Source organism: Acomys russatus, chromosome 12 (assembly GCF_903995435.1).
Source record: "Acomys russatus chromosome 12, mAcoRus1.1, whole genome shotgun sequence".
NCBI classification, from domain to species: domain Eukaryota; kingdom Metazoa; phylum Chordata; class Mammalia; order Rodentia; family Muridae; genus Acomys; species Acomys russatus.
In genome coordinates, this window is record NC_067148.1 from 49,882,526 (window position 1) to 49,900,051 (window position 17,526).

The 17,526-nt window shown below is 34.8% G+C and overlaps 1 pseudogene; it reads right to left on the reverse strand.

Moving 5' to 3' along the window:
• Positions 1–12,492: 12,492 nt before the first annotated feature.
• Positions 12,493–13,108, reverse strand: LOC127196591 (60S ribosomal protein L13a-like; annotated as a pseudogene).
• Positions 13,109–17,526: the final 4,418 nt, after the last annotated feature.

Genomic DNA, 17,526 nt, shown 5'->3' on the forward strand with positions numbered 1-17,526 from the left:
CATTTGAATCCATTTCCACCAGGAGGTTCTTTTATGCTCATCATCTTCTTGAGTTAGGCTGAGTGTTGCCAGGAGTTAATCTGTCATTTTTTTTCTCATTTTCACAGCTGCTAACCTGTACTTGTGGTTCACTCGAGTAATAAAATTTCATTCCTTCTCAAGTCTCTGATGAGGTTAAAGACCAGATAGTTAGTCTTAGAATTAACCCTAGCTACTTAGGGGTTAAGATGTTTTTAGGGCTAGATAGGTGTTTTAATTACAAAGAGATGATATATGACGGATATTGATTCTCATTCACAGTTTTGGAACCACCAAGATAGGAAGGATGTTTTCTACAAGGTTGCCACATACAATCAGCCAAAACACCATGAATGTAGCGTTCATATAAACCCTGATTATTTCGTGGTTCTTCTTGATGTATATAATTTTTTATTTATATGTAATAACATAAATGTATATGCTAAAAACTAAAATAAAATCTTTTGAAAAAAAAAAAAGATGGAAGACAGAAGAAGATACAGGAGGAAACAGGTCCTCCAGACACCTTGCCTTCAGACATCTTGTCTCTGGACCATAGACAAAAACCTTTCAGTCTTGAAATCATTAAATAAGTGCCTTTTTGTTAAGGCAGCTTAAGGAAAATAAGACCAAATGCATGGGAACCAATGCAACCATAGAGCTTTTTTTTTTCTTTTTACTTGTCAAATATACCTGAAATTTTGGAAAAAGAGGAAATCATGACATGTGGAAAGAATTCTGGTAAATAGTTCTTGAGTTTCAAGTATGAGTCTAAGCTTCAGCACGTAGATCATTTTATATAGAATTTATGGTAATCATACCTGCCCTCGATTGTAAAAGCCAACCCTTAAATGTAATATTTATACTATCTAGACAATTTCTTTTTAATACATAGATTAATGGTACTTTTTTGGTTAAATAATTCTGAGAAAAAAAAAGATAGCTTTGTGACTGTATTTGAGTTTTCAATTTTAGTTTTTCCAAAACTCATAAGAGGCAAGGGTGTGGTAGAAAGAGCAGAATTTGACACATGGGATGGATGCAGAGGGACGCATTAGGCTGAGGGTAAATAACTGAAATGCAGCTCAGGTTAACTGTATTAACAGAAAATGCCATTTTCCCTAATTTAAACTTCTATACACTCAGGATTCTTTGGGGGTAAACAACCTCTGATAGCTAAAAAGGAATTGTGTGTCTTCTTCTCATTTCCAAGATTGTGAGGCACTTCAGGGAAAGGTTAGTCACAGCATCAACAAGCTGTGGGAGTACTGGGTATTGCTTTCTGTGCTAGATAGGCTAGATATCAAAGCTGTATGTTTCCTTTTAAATTTCTAAAAAACATGACAGTAAAATTTGGATAAACTTGAAGAAATCACATGAATATGTCTGGTCTCAGCTCCATCCCACCACGCAGACAGGCATCTTTCCCCTTACCACAAGGAACTCACAGTGGAAAAAAGTTGAACGTTTCTTTCTTTCTTTCTTTCTTTTTTTTTTCTTTTTCAAACCAGGGTCTCACTGGGTAGCCTTGGCTCTCATTGACATGCTTTGTAGACCAGGCTGGCCTCAAACTCACAGTGGTGCTCCTGCCACTGCCTCCCGAGTGCTGGGGTTAACGGCCTGAGCCACCACATCTGGCTTATTTATTTATTTTTCTTTCTGCATAGAAAAACACTGTGAAGGACATCCTGGACAGAATTTACAAAGACTCGAGTATACAAAATATATCCAAAAGTCCACACTAATCAAACTAAATATTAAGTCACAACAAATTCACTACTGATAGTTTTAAGACTTCTTCTGACTGTAGGTTACTGAAGTTTCCAAACCTGGAAATAACAGCTCACTTCACTGTGTCATAAGGTTCAATCAAGTGGATTCAGGAGCACCTTTTATTTATTTATTTTTCATCTGAGAACAGCATCCAAACTTTTATCTAGCACAGCCACAAAATATTGAACCATCCTAACAATATCAAGTGCTAGTGAACAGGGAACTCTTACGCTCGTTTTTTTTTTTCCTTCCTCCCTCCCTCTGTCTCTTCTTTTCTTTTTAAAGAATTTGATGTCATTTAAACTTACCATAAACTTAAAAGCTGACAAAGTAGATAGTGGCTTTGTCCCTTCTAAGAAGAGCAGACAACTGTCAAAATACTCTCCCAGAAATAAGTGACATTTGCTAAATTTTGAGTGGTTTTTATCTGATAAGTTCATGATAATTTTCTTCTTTTCATAAAACACTGGATGCTATAAGAAACAATCTGATTAAATACTACACATTCTCTTTTGTGAAAAGCACGGGCCTCCATTTGCCTTTTCTCTGAGTTTCATAGTTCAGGCACGACAGTACACTGGGCAAGGGGAAAAAACTCTTTAGCACAGAGCCTAGGAGACAATTCTGCACATCTGTTCCTGTGGGTGTTCTTTCATTCTTTCTCATTTATAATTAATGAAAAATAATGGTGCTGACACAAGTTAATTACTATGAAAAATTACAGTTTATGCTATTCATTATAATAATGGCAAATTACTTGAGATTTTCAAACACTGTTCCTAAGCAATTAGAAGTGTTCATAAGGAGTTCACCTGTGAAATTTTTTCATCTGCGTTTGCATTCTGTGAAGTTAAAGAACACCCAATATTTTTCATTAGCAGCAGAGATAAAATAACAAAAGATATTAATCATAAAGGCTCTATCTGGGAATGCGTTTAAAGCAAATTGGGATGGTATAGTTGAAGCAGAGGTCAAAAGAGTGTGCACACATGTTCATTACTAACTTTCCCAAAGAGGTTCAAAGGGACTGTTAAATCTGTCTCACTTAGTAAGAATTGAGCATAACTAATTATTATTACTATCTTTTCCTTATTTTGCCATAGATATTAAATGTTGAGTTTAAATTTTGAATTAATACTTTTTAAATTACCACATGCAGAGTAAAGGACTTCACTTTTATACATTTGCTTTAAGAACAAAACCAGGAATTTTAAAATGACCATAATAGTGTAAAGTTACTACTAACTTATTACTAAAAGTACTACATAAGCCTAAGATGGCTGTGTAATGATAGTGTAAATTCTACCTGAGGAGCGTATCTGAGAAACAACCCGTCTCTGGACAGATATTCAACACTAGCGGTATAAGAAGGATCTCATTGCTGTTACCTAATCCTAGTGATGCTTTTGTTAACCACAGAAAGCTCTTGACTTCGCTTTCTAAATTCAAGGAAATATAAACCAATTCACATAACCACATCAAATATTTTGTATGATTTGTGATAGTTTGATTATTCATATACTCTAGAGTATTGATTTAAGAATAATAAATGTTTTTTGTTCATTCATATGCCACAATGTCTGCCAAATGGACTTTGGCAAAGCCGAGCAAATGAATTTAAGATAATTTAAGTATTCTTTCTTTCACATCTCTTCTTAGACCCATACCCTTAAAAAATAACAATAACAATTTCAAGTATATCAGATTGTCATCATTAAACTATTATGTAACACTCATTTGATAATATTAATTCTATACACTTAATAGGATTGATCGTCTTTAAAACATATCATACTAATCAAACCAAAGAAACGTGATTAAAGAAAAACAATGTGGAAGACAATAAATGGCTTTGATTAGGATTATATCTTTAGGCTAACTAATTTGAATATTAGAACTTCATATTTTTAAATAAGAGGAAATATATTGATTCATACAGTTATATTCAACATGTTTGATTGTATAATGATAATATTAAAGGGCATGTAGTTCTATACCATTTAAATTCTTCCTTTGTGTTAATTGCAACTTTATCCATAATCTTTTTATGTAATGACCACTGTTACAGTGTTATTGGCCTGATATTTTGACAGGTTTTGATTTATGGATATCTCTAGTATATACTGCCTAGCTTTGGAATTTATAGATTTCTGCATTTTAAATTTGACACCGGGAAAAAAGAAAAATTATAATAAGAGGTTGGAAGATGGTGAGAGGTCTCTGGGTAGGAGTGGTAGTTGAAAACATATGATATTAAAATAAGTTGTTAGGTAACTGTATGTCCACAGTGATGGACACACAGAAGCTGTGGCTGCCTAAAGAAGACTTGCCTTAAAGAAAAAAGAAAGCAAAAAGGCATAGAGGTTGGAGGGGGGTCATTTGTCAAATAGAAGGTGAAGGGACATAGCAGGACTAGAGGACAGATGAGAAGGAAAACTATAAAGATGATCCAAATACTATCTATACATACATAAACAGGCAAAAATTAAATATAATAAAAAGAATAACAGCTGATATTTTCAAAAGGACAAGAGATTTAAAACATGTCTTTGATACCTTTTTACATGTGATTATCATTTACCTCTTCACAAACAAATTCATAAGTATAATATTGCCATAATAATAAAGTATAGATATGACTTCTGTTTACTATCAAGTGTAAATTTTATTTAAACTGTTTTTATTACTGCATTAGCGATATTATTGTCAATAATGGAGGTTTTTCTTATGCTAGAATGAGTGTGCAGAATGCATTCTCTTAATTGAAGATACTTTGGTAACTAGACATTTAGTAAACTGTCCACTTCAAACAGTTGGCAAGCATAATGTCTTGGAATTAAGCCCAATTTACCTCATTAAAGGCTTTTTCTGACATATATGTCATTCTAACTACCATTTTCAATAATCTGTATCTTAAATGAATTAATAAAAGTGTTGCCAAGCAAGATGATTATATCCTATTAGGCAATGTGTCGAAGTTTAAATTTTTAGGAAAAATAATGATATATTGATATTGATAGTTTTACTTTTGGTTTTATAATTACATGAAGGGAAAACGCTAGTTGTCTTGGGAGACTGAGGGGCCGTATTTCTCTGCTGAGAAAAGAAAGGATCTGGCCTAGTTAATGGGAAAATTAAAGAGGCAATGAACATCTCAGAAGGAAAAGAGAACCTGAAGTAAACTGTAAAGAATGGAAAGAGATGCTGACCTCCAAGGCTGAGGGAAGCAGTTCCGCGGAGTGGGAAAGTAGCCAGAAACCAATGCTGAGAACAGAGCAGCGTCGGCACCAACTTTATATGTCAGCTCTGCCGTGCATCACGCTTAATTTTTTGTGATGAAGAAAAGTAGAAATCAGAACTCAGTTCAAGTCTAATATTTCTATCTACTATGTCAATTTGGAGAAATTTTATTTTACTAAATTTCAGTACCTTCCATGACCACCCTCATTCACCTACTATCATGTAGTTGTTGACAGACTTTAGATATTAAATTGAAAGCAAGTACTACAAAATAATCCATCTCCATCATAGCTACCTGAAACATTTCTACTATCAACATATGGATTAGTAAGTAAATATAATAATAATAATAATAATAATAATAATAATAACAACAACAACAACAACAAACAGTTATCTCTTTTTGTGTCATCCAACATAATTAGAACCAGTATGAAAAAGTCAATTTTAATATGATATGAGGTTATGTTTTGCCTTAAACTAACTAAGTATGTAACTGTCAGAGTTCTTTAAGTGAAAAAGAAAAAAAAAGAACAAACTGAAAGAGAAAAAGAAAATAAGCTGGGAGAAAGAACTAAAGGAGAGAAGAAGGAAGAATGCATTGAAAAACATTAACCCTATACTCAAAGTGGAAGTACTAGGAAGATGCTTTAATGACTCATAAGAAACAAAACAAATATTTGTTATTAATTCATCTTTTAGATGTTTAATTTGGTAGCATTAGTTTTTACTAAAATATTATATTGTTTTTCTGGTGATGTCAGTTTTAAGTTTGTGGTTCTTTATTGGTTTAAAGAACTGTGTGCTGCATGCAGAAAAGCACATACAGGAACTGAGGTAGGCTTTCTGCTCTATACAAAGGTATCTTAACAAAAACAGTTCGTCTCCTGCACAGGATCCAACAGTCTTTTTTCACTGTGAGAGATGAATTGTATCCACTGACCACAGGAGCATGTAGACAGTTAATTAAACCCAATAAAGGATTCTAAGGTATGCTTTACACAATATGTACAGTTCTGGGTTCTGTGGCATTTGAATGTATAGGACGTAACTAATTGGTAAGACACTGAAAGGAAAGTGAATGTTTTTAAGAAAGGATGGTGAATATTTGTGGTATTTCATTAAATATTCCTTCCATTTAAACATTACTACTTTGGGAAAAATGTTTATAACAACACCCAGTATCTTTTATACTAGCTTTTAGCTCTTATTATTTACTCATGTATCTTCATGTAATAGAACCCTGTGCTTTATGTTTGCATATTGCTTATGAAAATGTAAGATGGTTGAAACAGATGGTATAATTACTTGCACATTGGGAAGAAAAAAAGACAAATATAAATGTAACTGTGACTCTACAAGGAAATTAGGCAAAATCAACATTATTAAGTGTGACAATAAATGTCTAATTTGTCTGAGTTAAGAAAGAGAGATGAAATATTTCTCCATTGCATTTGAAGATTTAGATAACAATACTGATAATATTCCCTGGCCACACTCAGGACAGCTCCCTCCTTGTGTTATTTCTGTCTGGAGAATCCAAAACACAGGAGCATAGTTCTGCAGAGTTTATAAGCTATTGTGATCACAAAATACATGGTTTAATTTTCTTTTGAATCTTAATGTTTTCCTTGGGCCTTTTCCTTCTGCATTTTCAAAATGATTTTATCACTGTAATATAAGGCAAGAGAATTAAATATGTAAATCTTGGCAGCTTACAGGGTATTTTTTTTTTCTGGCTAAATTAAAATAGCATTGAGCTTAAAACTTGCAAGTGAAATTAGGTTGAGTCCAAATTGCCAAGAATTAGATTCTCGCACATTTTATTTCAAAGTCCTCAATTCAAAGTTTTAAGACTTTACATATCCTAATGCTTGCATTAATTGAGACTAAATTAATTCTATAAATTAAAAAAAGAAAGAGGAAATAACATAGCTGACCATTTTGTGAAAGGAAATCAATGAGCAAAACTCAGGAGCTATGGATTAAGAGGTGTTCTTGCCTGGGTACTACTTGATGTCAGTCATTGCCATATTCATAAAGTGATATTTCAACCCATATTCTGTTTGTGTCCCATTATTTTCAGTAGCTACCAATATGAGACAAACAAAAATTAGTTAAAAATTTATATTATACATATACGTAAGTATTTCAGTTGATGAATTTAAAGTACCACTACAGACCAAAAGCAGAAAACTTTTATTACATTCCATAAAGAAGCAGACCACACAAAAGAACAGGTGATTTATATTAAAAGGTAAAATTTTAGACTTTATAACATTCACCTTAGGAAGTTAAGATTTGAAAAATTGAAGAGGGAGAAAAATTTGGCATGACATACATTGACTACATATTTATATGTGTTGGATACATGAGGTTTTGTATATAAATAAGAGGATGCCAATGTGGTTTATAAAATGGACAAAGTACTCAAAGAGACATTTGAAAATAGACTCAGGCAGCATAAATAAACGCATATTCAGATTTCCAACATGTGAAGCCATTAACAGGTTGGAAATTAAAAGCACAATAAATTATTACTATAGGCATTGAAAAGTTTAAAATATTGACCGTGTTAGGTGGTTGTTTGTTTTGTTGCTTTTGTTTTTGTTTTTTGTTTGTTTGTTTGTTTGTTTGTTTTTGAGACAGGATTTCTCTCTGTAACAGCCTTGGCTGTCCTTGCACTTTCTTCGAAGACCAGACTGGCCTTAAACACACTGAGATCCACCTGCCCCTGCCTCTGGAATGCTGGCATTAAAAGTGCGCACCCTCAAGTTTGGTTTAAGCCTGGCTGTTACACAAAGAAACCCTCTCTCAAAAATCTTTGGCATTATTTGTGCTTTTTAATTTATAAGTGTTGGTCCTTGGCAGTCTAACTTATTTGAGTGTGTCTAAGAGAAATGAAAAATTTGTGTTCAGAAATTTACAGTACATCTATTCTTAGAGCCCCGTAAAGAAACAAAATAGATGTCATTTATTTATTTACTTATTTTTTTCATTTTTTGATGCAATTTAAATTTGCATAAAAGCATAAAAATCTGACATAGAATACTATTTCACAGCAACAACAACAACAAAAAGACTAGATGTATTTATAAGCATGGACTCTTGAATGGGTCTTCACAATCTCATGTAATATGAAAGAAATTAACCCCAAAGAGTTCACACTGTATATTTGAAATCCATACTAAGTAAAAATACTCCACACAACAATGTTGTCTACATGGTGAGGATTTGAACAGGTGACATAATGATGTTAAATAGCTCTTCAAACCTTAGGATAAAAAAAAAATATACGTTATATTACAGTAATTTGAAAGAGGCAAAAATAGAGTCAGAACCTTATGGCTGCTTGACCAGTTAAAGATTAAGATGGGAAACAGATAAAGATACTGTGCTGCAGGTCTCCTGAGACATTGTTTGAACATGCATTCATTCCCATGAAAGTAGCTTTCTTTGCCATATATTATGCATAGAAGGATATCCATAAAATGCCCCTTTTTCTCAAACTACTAATTTTATCAGCTAAATGGCAATAATGAGATTCTGTTAAAAACATTTAAAGAGCCAATTGTCTTTAAAAATAATGAAAAATGGCTTTAAATTTTTCATTATTAATAGCAAAAACGTTCCTAATTTTATTAGGAAGTACTGTCTCTATTGTTGTAAGCTTAAAGATCCACAGTGAACGCATTAATTTTATGAGGAAATACAGACTCTTCTATGACCTGGATGTTAGCAATCATGTGAATACACAATCATTGATTGTGAAGCAATGTCATGAGCTTGTGTTTTGAGACAGGATTTCTCTGTGTAGCCTTGGCTTTCCTGGACTCCCTTTGTAGACCAGGCTGGCCTTGAACTCACAGCAATCCACCTGCCTCTGTCTCCAGAGTGTTGGGATTAATGGCGTGTACCACCATTCCCGGCCTGGACAGTACTTTCTATCGTACAAAGAAATGGAATAAACAGAGGGAAGGCAATACTACAGAACAGTAAAATACCCTGCAGCGCCCTAAGAGAAAATGGGGAGTGTGAACACAGGAATAAGATAATGCTTCTGGGAAGGACTAAGGAGGACTGGGGAAGGAATGAGCTGACAAAACTGAACAATTTCTATCTACTGGAGATGACCATGTGTGTGGGGCGATGGGAAAACCTTCCATAGAACCTCTACTGCTGAAGTTGCCAAGTATAATATGAACAAACTCACAGTGTCAGGTGACTGCCTTTCCTTCTTCATGTTGTTTATTTGGTTTTAAAAACCCAAGACTCTGTAATAAAACTCTTTTAATACATGTGTTAATATGTTCTTATAATTTAACTTTTTATAACTGAAAAAAAATCACCAATATCAATTGAAAAAAATTTACACACACAAAAAAATGGTAAAGTAAAATAAATGTCCTGTTAACTCTCATAACAGCTACTGTTACATTTGACATATTTTCTTTATGACCCCTTTTTGTTTACACAGGTGTCAGTTTATGCTCAATTCTGTCTTTGATAGCATATCATATATATTTTCCCACAAAGAGCTCCAAAAAGCAGGATATGATTGGTCAGAATGAAATTGGCAACCCTTTACTTTTCTTTCTACCTTTGGAGTCCAAGGACAAAAGCTTATTTTCCATGGTTTAATACAAAGAAATAAGAATGCAAGAGAAGTCTCTAGGACCTGCATTTTTTGGTTTTGTGGTTTTAATGTACAAGTGTGTTCTGCTTGTACATGGATGAAGCTGCTTTGAAATGAGCGAGCATTTCAAAGGATAATCATGGTACTTTATCAAATAGAGTATAATTGAGCCAGAAGCACATTCAGGAGTTGAATTTGCAAGTAAAAGTGACTTTCATTACAAGCAGACCTCACATTAGGAGGGGCATTATCATGTAATTAAGGTACATTTTAAATCCCTGTACAATTTTTTTGTTATATGTGGGTATTATTGCACTGTACGTATTAAAAACCCCAGGCACCAAAACCCTGAAGACTTATTCCTAAAACTTCCGAGATGTCTTTGCTTTATCCTTATGTGGTGGTATATTAGTCACAGATGGGGCCTAACTGACCATTACACATTAAATATAGATCCCCTGCTTGTGTGTGTGTTGTATGTATGAATGCACCTGTTTGCATGAATGTCCCTAATACACATGTGAAAGACAGAGGTCTGTAGTTGTTTCTCTACATTGCAGTGTGCAACATTATCTCTCATTTAATTCACTAGTTGATGACGTGTTTTGGCTGTAGAGCCCCAGGATCTGCTGTGTCTACTCTGAATTACCAGACTCTTACCCAGAACAGGTAGGAGGTTTTTTTTTTTTTCATTTTTTATTACATTTCCTTTTCTTAAACATACATTTACATTATTACACATAAATAAAATAAACTACATATAGCAGGAAGAACCACAAAACAATGAGGAATTATATAAATGTTACATTCACAGTGATTTGGCTATTTGTATTTGGCAAACTTGAAGTAAACATCTTTCCTAGTTTGTTGAGTTTATAATTCTGAAAGAAAATCCATATCTATCATATCTCATTTCTATTAACTTAAAACATTTATCTAGATCTAAATACATCTTAATTCACTAGCCAACTAAGCTTAATTGTTAGACTAAACTATCTGGTCTTCAACCCCATCAGAGACTTGAGAAGGAATAATACTGAATTATCTGAGTGAACTGGAAGTGCAGGTTACCAGCTTCCAAAATGGAAAAAAAAAAAAAAAAAGTCAGAGACAGTTTACTGCCTGAACGGTCACTCAACACTCTCTATAATATTGGAGCATCATCTTCAGCCTTCAGCTCCAATAAACTGATGGACATATTTGTGAGGCAAGAACTGTTGAGGACAGTGTAACTGTCTTGCCAGAGACAACACCACACTTTTATGTACATGTCTTCAACCAGTGAAGCATGCACTTTACTCACTAAACGTTTTCTTTTACCCAGCTCCCCTGTCTGGTGTTTTTGTTTGTTTGTTTGTTTGTTTGTTGTTTTGGTTTTTTTTGGGGGGGAGTGGGGTGGGTTTTTTCTTTTTGCTTTTCTTTTTAAGCAGATAATAATCTGAGACATAGAAAGCATGAAAGTTCTACAATCTAGCTTTCTTTTTTTATACCCAGAAATGTTTTAAGGAATTTACTGTAAACAAAATTATGTGGCAATACGTAACTGCTTTGTAGCAGTTACTCTGCTTTGTACTAGAGATATCAAAAAGATCTTATTGCATAAAAAATTCAAGAGCAATGGGTGTTTACTGCTGGGAATACCACACTAAGCAGAATTCTCCCCAAAATATTATGGATATTTTGGAAATTCAGCTGAAGAGAAGCAGGGACTAAGAATATTCCTTGTGTGTGACTTACATGCTATTTTAAAAAATAACTGTCTTTAATGTTGACACATGGAATACATCTATGCAAAGTTTTGTATTGAACAATGTATAGGTCACTAACAAGAGTTATAATGGGTATAAATTGCTTCTGCTTGATCTATCATAAAACTAAGTACATTTTATGGAATTAATTGGTGCACCAAGAAAAATCTAGGATTTAATTCTTCAAAGGCACTAGTATTTTAAAACAATTACATTTTTTTTTTCTGAAAAATAATTTTCACATTTGAAATTGAACCCTTTCCTCTTAAATTGTGGTAATAACAATGTATTACAATAACAATCTTAAAAGATATAAACTTGCCATTTCATTGATTCTTTGTTATAACAAATACATCCAGTTAGTCTTTCTTAGCATCAAGAACTTTTCCAATAATTGAATGATTTTTGTGTCTTTCCAGTGAAAAAATCTTACACTTCTTAAAGAATAAATGAAGAGATTTCAATGACCAATTTTCTTAGTATGTACTATTAGTAACAGGTCCCCACAAACCAATTCAACATTTTTGAATGTTTGACAATATTCATGATATGTGGTGCCACTGAACTAAACTAATAGTTTTCAAAGTGATCCATTTTATTTTTATTACTCTAGATTTTCCTTTTTTCCCTAAAGGTTCTTACAATATTCCCTGTGTGACCTTTGGGGTTTAGTGTAATATTAATATCTTCTTATACTTTTTTCTTTTTTTTCAGTCAAATAGTTTATTATCAAACAGACCCCTCAAGCAGTAGAGAAGGAGCAAAGGCGGAGCATGTGCTTGGCTGTGCATCCCAGCCCAGGTGTGCGGCTGGGAGAGGGCGGGGGGGGGGGTGCCCATTCTCACAGCTGCAGAATGTGGCACTGGGGCAGATGGGCAGTGCAGCCCAGCTACTCTCTTCACTTTAAACTCTGAAGCCCAAGTAAGTTCACTTTAATAAAACCCAACACAAGCAGTCTAAAAGTATCCTCTACCCATAGAAGCAGTGACTAAGGCATCTTTTGTTCCCACTTGCCTGGAAGGGGGTGAAGGAAGTGCAAGCCAGGCAGGCATGAGGCACAAACAATCTTTACGGGGCTCACACCAGGAGTCCGTTGGTCTTGAGGAAGTCTGTGAACTTGCGGATTTTGTTTTCGACATCGTTTTCAGCCTGTTTCCTAGCCTCGAGAGCTGTTTCTTCTTCAGATAGTGGATGTTGGTCTTTTCCTTCCGTTTCTCTTCCAGAGTGACTGTCCCTGCCTGGTACTTCCACCCGAGCTTATGAGCCAGACGACCCAGGTAAGCAAACTTTCTGGTTGGCTTCAGCCGTACAACATTGACGGCGGCAGAGACCACCATCTGCTTTCTCTTGTCATAGGTTGGAGGGATCCCATCCAACACCTTGAGGCATTTCTGGGCAGCCTGGCTTCTCTTGGTCCTGTCGGGCAGCATGCCTCGCTCACTCAGTGCACCAAAAAATGCGGCATGGGGCTCAGAAGTGGTAGGGTCCTTGAGAAGGGTTGGAGTTCATCTGCTTGCAGAGAAAGGCCAAATACTTTAACTTGTTTCTGTAGAAATCTCCAGAAATGTTAATGCCCTCACAGTGTACAAACTACCACTTTCCTGCCTAGTAGCACCTGCTTGGCCACAATGGCAGCTTGGAGGCCCAGAAGATGGCCTCTGCCATCCAGCACTAGAAACTGCCCCTCAGCCATTTTTGGCAGCAGCCTGAACTTCTTATACTTCTTACAATAATGGAAGGAAATTTCTTGAGGCTTTCTTAGCATTCTCCTCCCCAAATTGCTTTCTCAACTGCCAATCTTACATACTCGTTTGAAGTATGGAACCTATCAAGCTACACACACACACACACACACACACACACACACACACACACACACACTAGAAAAGTGTCCCAAATGGAGCATATAGAAATGTTTAGTAGGCTTAGTAAATGAAGTTCAGGAGCTAGAACAAAACGTATTACTAAAAAGAGGAATCATATAATGTTAACCTATACACAGCTTAATGGTGGATTTAGTTTCCTAAATAAAAAGCAAAGAAGGTGTTACGTATCAGTGTCCAGGCTAATCATGGCATGCACTGATACATAATTTACCACAAGGAAATGCTTCTTAAAAATTAATCATTAACAGGCAATGAGGGTACAGGCTTTAATCCCAACACTCAAGAGGCAGAGGCAGGAGGATCTCTGTTAGTTTGAGGCCAGTTTGCTCTACAGAGCAAATTTCAGAACGTACAGAACTACACAAGAAACCCCTGTTTTAAAAAAAAATCCCACCAAACATCATCATCATCTACATCCTCCTCCTCCTCCTCCTCATCATCATCATAATATCATAGATTAATAAAATTCTATAGCATATTCAGAAAAGATGATGCTGAGATTGTTAACATAAGCATGCTTATATATTATCAAATCCAGAGGAGGAAAAAAAATCCCATGGAAGTTGAAACTGATATTTATTCTATTTAATGGTACATTTTTTCAAAAGTATGTATGTGTGAACAGAAATATGAATCAACAAGGGATCCCAGTAGCCTTTGCCAATTTTCAAATATTGGATGCATAAGAAAACTTACAGCAGCACATTTTTAGAGTGATATATTATCCTTCAGTCTAGCAGAGTAAACTGAAAGAAGTGAGAGGGGGAAAAAAAGAATGAGAAAGTCTTGAACTGACATTTAAGAGAAGTCTAAAATAACACGTATGTCAAATTAGTCATTCTTCCTTTGGGGAATAATAGAATTATTGCTCAAATAGTAAAAATAAATTGCAATGTAAAAATAGGCTTTTTATTGTTTTTTTTAAAGTATCTCTTGTTGAATAAAATTATAGGAGATATTCTGATGAGTTCCCCTCCCCTATCCCCTCCAGATTCTTAATAAATACCTAGACACAAAAGTGTTACATTTTCTTAAAAGGTATTTATCAAAACACTCAGAGGAAGGACAGCAGGTTACCAAGAAGAGACTTGATACCCTATGAGCATATACAGGGGGAGGTAATCCCCCTCAGTCACAGTCATAGGGGAGGGGAATAAGGGGAAAATGGGAGGGAGGGAAGAATGGGAGGATACAAGGGATGGGATAACCATTGAGATGTAACAAGAATAAATTAATTAAAAATATAAAAGAAAAATAAAATAAAATAAAAAACAAAATATATAAGTAGCTATTTGAGGTAGATTTATGGAGGAGCCTGGATATTTTTAAGTCCTGTGACTTAATTATCTGAATAATCTGTTAAGTAAAAGTAGCTATCATATGTACAAAAGGGACAAAAAATTCACCTAAATATACATAAAATGTTATATAAATTATTTCTTCTGAAATGAAGGCATGAGAAAAGGTATCCAATGGCTGATATAAGGCAACTTTCTTAAGGTATTGGAAGCTCCCAACTTATTCCAGTTGTTGATAAACGCCCCATCTTCAGAAGAAAGAGAAACAACACCAGAGGTAATGTATTGCCAGTTAAATAGGGAGTGGGGACAAAGGGAAGATGAGGACAATAAAATATGATACATGGCCTAGAATTATATAATTTCCAATTCTACCTAATAAACAGAAATTGTGGCAAGCATCCTTCAATAACAATAAAAACAAACAGGTAAAACAAAACCATAAAGGAGTAAGAGTTTGATTGAGTTTTAAGTCAAAAGGACAAGATAACAGCATTTGCTTGTCACCTCATTTTCAAGTCTTGTTGAAATTAAAACCCATTGGAATGATATACAGAAATGCCAACACAGGGCAATGGTTGCTAGGCAGTATAGGCCATCAAATGACAAAAGGATGCATACATCTCTACAACAAAGAAAAATAATATGATCAAATATGTTACTAGAGATAAGGCAGCAGAGGGAACTGCTAAAAATTTCTGAGGTAGACATGGAAGATTCTGGTCTTGCAGCACCAAGTCACAAAAGAACAAATAAAGGGTCAAAAGCACCTATGCCTGTTGCCCTGATCTGCGCTCATGGCTACAGTAACTTTCACCCAGCATTTGGGCCAATTACTAAAATAAGCAGAAAGGCAAAGAAGTACGCACACTAAGGAGCTCTAAAGTGAGCCCCGTGTATGAACTGATGCATTGTGTGTGGCACTCCTGCTCAGCTTGTTCAGAGGCAAACGTTAAATATGGAAAATTGTCATTTACAATGAGACCATTCTCCTCTTCCATACTCATGGCCAAGCAGCATAGCAGCCCGTTCTCCTCTCTGCAGCAGGGAAACCTACCAGAAACATAGATCCTTTCATTTTTATGTGAATTTATCATTCATCTTTTGATATCTAATAGCTACATATACTTATTTGATCATCCAAATTTTATTCTCTATTAACTTAGTTGTCTCATGTCCTTCTCTACCCATAAAAAATGTGCAGAGATATTTCTGAATCTGTGTCTTGAAAAAATATAATCTATATTATAGTGGGAACTTGGGGGTATGTGGATTTTTGTGTGTGTCATAAATACATTTGTCTTACATCTGTTTTTTATTTTAAAATATTGAGAAGGATCTGCTTGTGATCAAACATAGCCTTCTATTCTAATATATGTTGCTATAGATGTAAGGAATGAATCTGGCTGCGACATGGCACCTGTACAACATATCTTTTGAATACCGTATCTGGCAATCTTCTCCTGAATGGAAAAACTGTGCTACAAAATAACCACTGTTATGAAAACCTTTCAACACCTTGACTACAAAGTCATTATTGATTTTTACAATGAATAAGATTAATTTCCACTCACAGTGCAGAGAACCCGTCTGTTTCCAATAGCATCCTTTCAACATCCCATCCCCATACCTTTATGAACACCTAATTGATGTCCCATTCTTAGAGTAGCCTGTAAGGAGCCAAACCTCCATGTTTGAAAGATGGCTGAAGGGGTTTGCACAAGCCAACTAAAAAAGTCCAAAATATATTCATTTTAAAATATTCTTATAGGAGTCCACAGTATTTATAGTCTATAAAAAACATGATTTGCTGGGAACTTAATTCTTTTTTTTTTTTTCGAAAAATTATTTGACAATTTTATTTTCAAATGAGTTTAGACACAATATTTTGGGGGGCATAGTGAGTTTTAATTTTTAAATTTTTATTTTTTAAAAATTTTTCCATCTTTTTTTTTATTAATTTATTCATGATACATCTCGATTGTTAGCCCTTCTCCTGTTTCCTCCCATTCTTCCCTCCCTGAAAGTGGGTCAGAGGAGAGGATATCTGATTGAGACTTTAGGCAAGAGTAGCATGGAAGAAAGAAGAAATAGTAGGACCCACAGGGTCCTGGAAACCTACAAGAAGAACTTTATGATAGGCAGATCTAGATCCTGGGGTCCTCCTCAAACTAAGGAGAATATAGGCAGTAAACTTCAAACCCCTACCAAGACCTAGCCAACGAACATGACACTCTCCACCGTTGAGTGGAGAGTGAGATCTGACTCTCACACGAACTCTGGTGCCCCTTTTCTGACCATGTCCCCCAGATGGGGAGACCTGGCGGCACTCAGAGGAAGGATAGCTAGTTACCAAGAAGAGACTTGATATTCTGAGAGCATATATAGGGGGAGGAGGTCTCCCTCAGTCACGGACATAGGGGAGGGGAGAAGGGGGGAACTTAATTCTTAAAAAAGAGTTTATATAACCTAAAATGCTCTTTGACACTACTGAAACAAGAAAATTTCAGGAAGTTTAAAAGAGTCCAGAATCTTATTACAGTAGGTAACAAATCACATTTGAATAGATAATAAAGATGAAAGAAGAACAGGAACAAGGGATTGGAAATTAGCTATATTATTACTGAAATAAGGCCTATGAATCTATACAAAAGAAACAAGCAAACATTAAAGAGTACAAGTCAGGTGCATAAGTACATTTTGTGAATATTAGAATAAGAAAGAAAAATAACTATCACATCAATTTTATTGATTTTAAACAAATAGAAAATGAAGAACTAGAAAAATAAAAAAGATATATTTTGTAGTAATAAAAGGTAATCTTATAAAGTATATAAATTTTAGATTAAAATATCTATAAACACAAAGAAGAATTAAGAAAAAATACATCCCAGGGTATGGGCTTAAGCAATTAAAGTAATCACGAA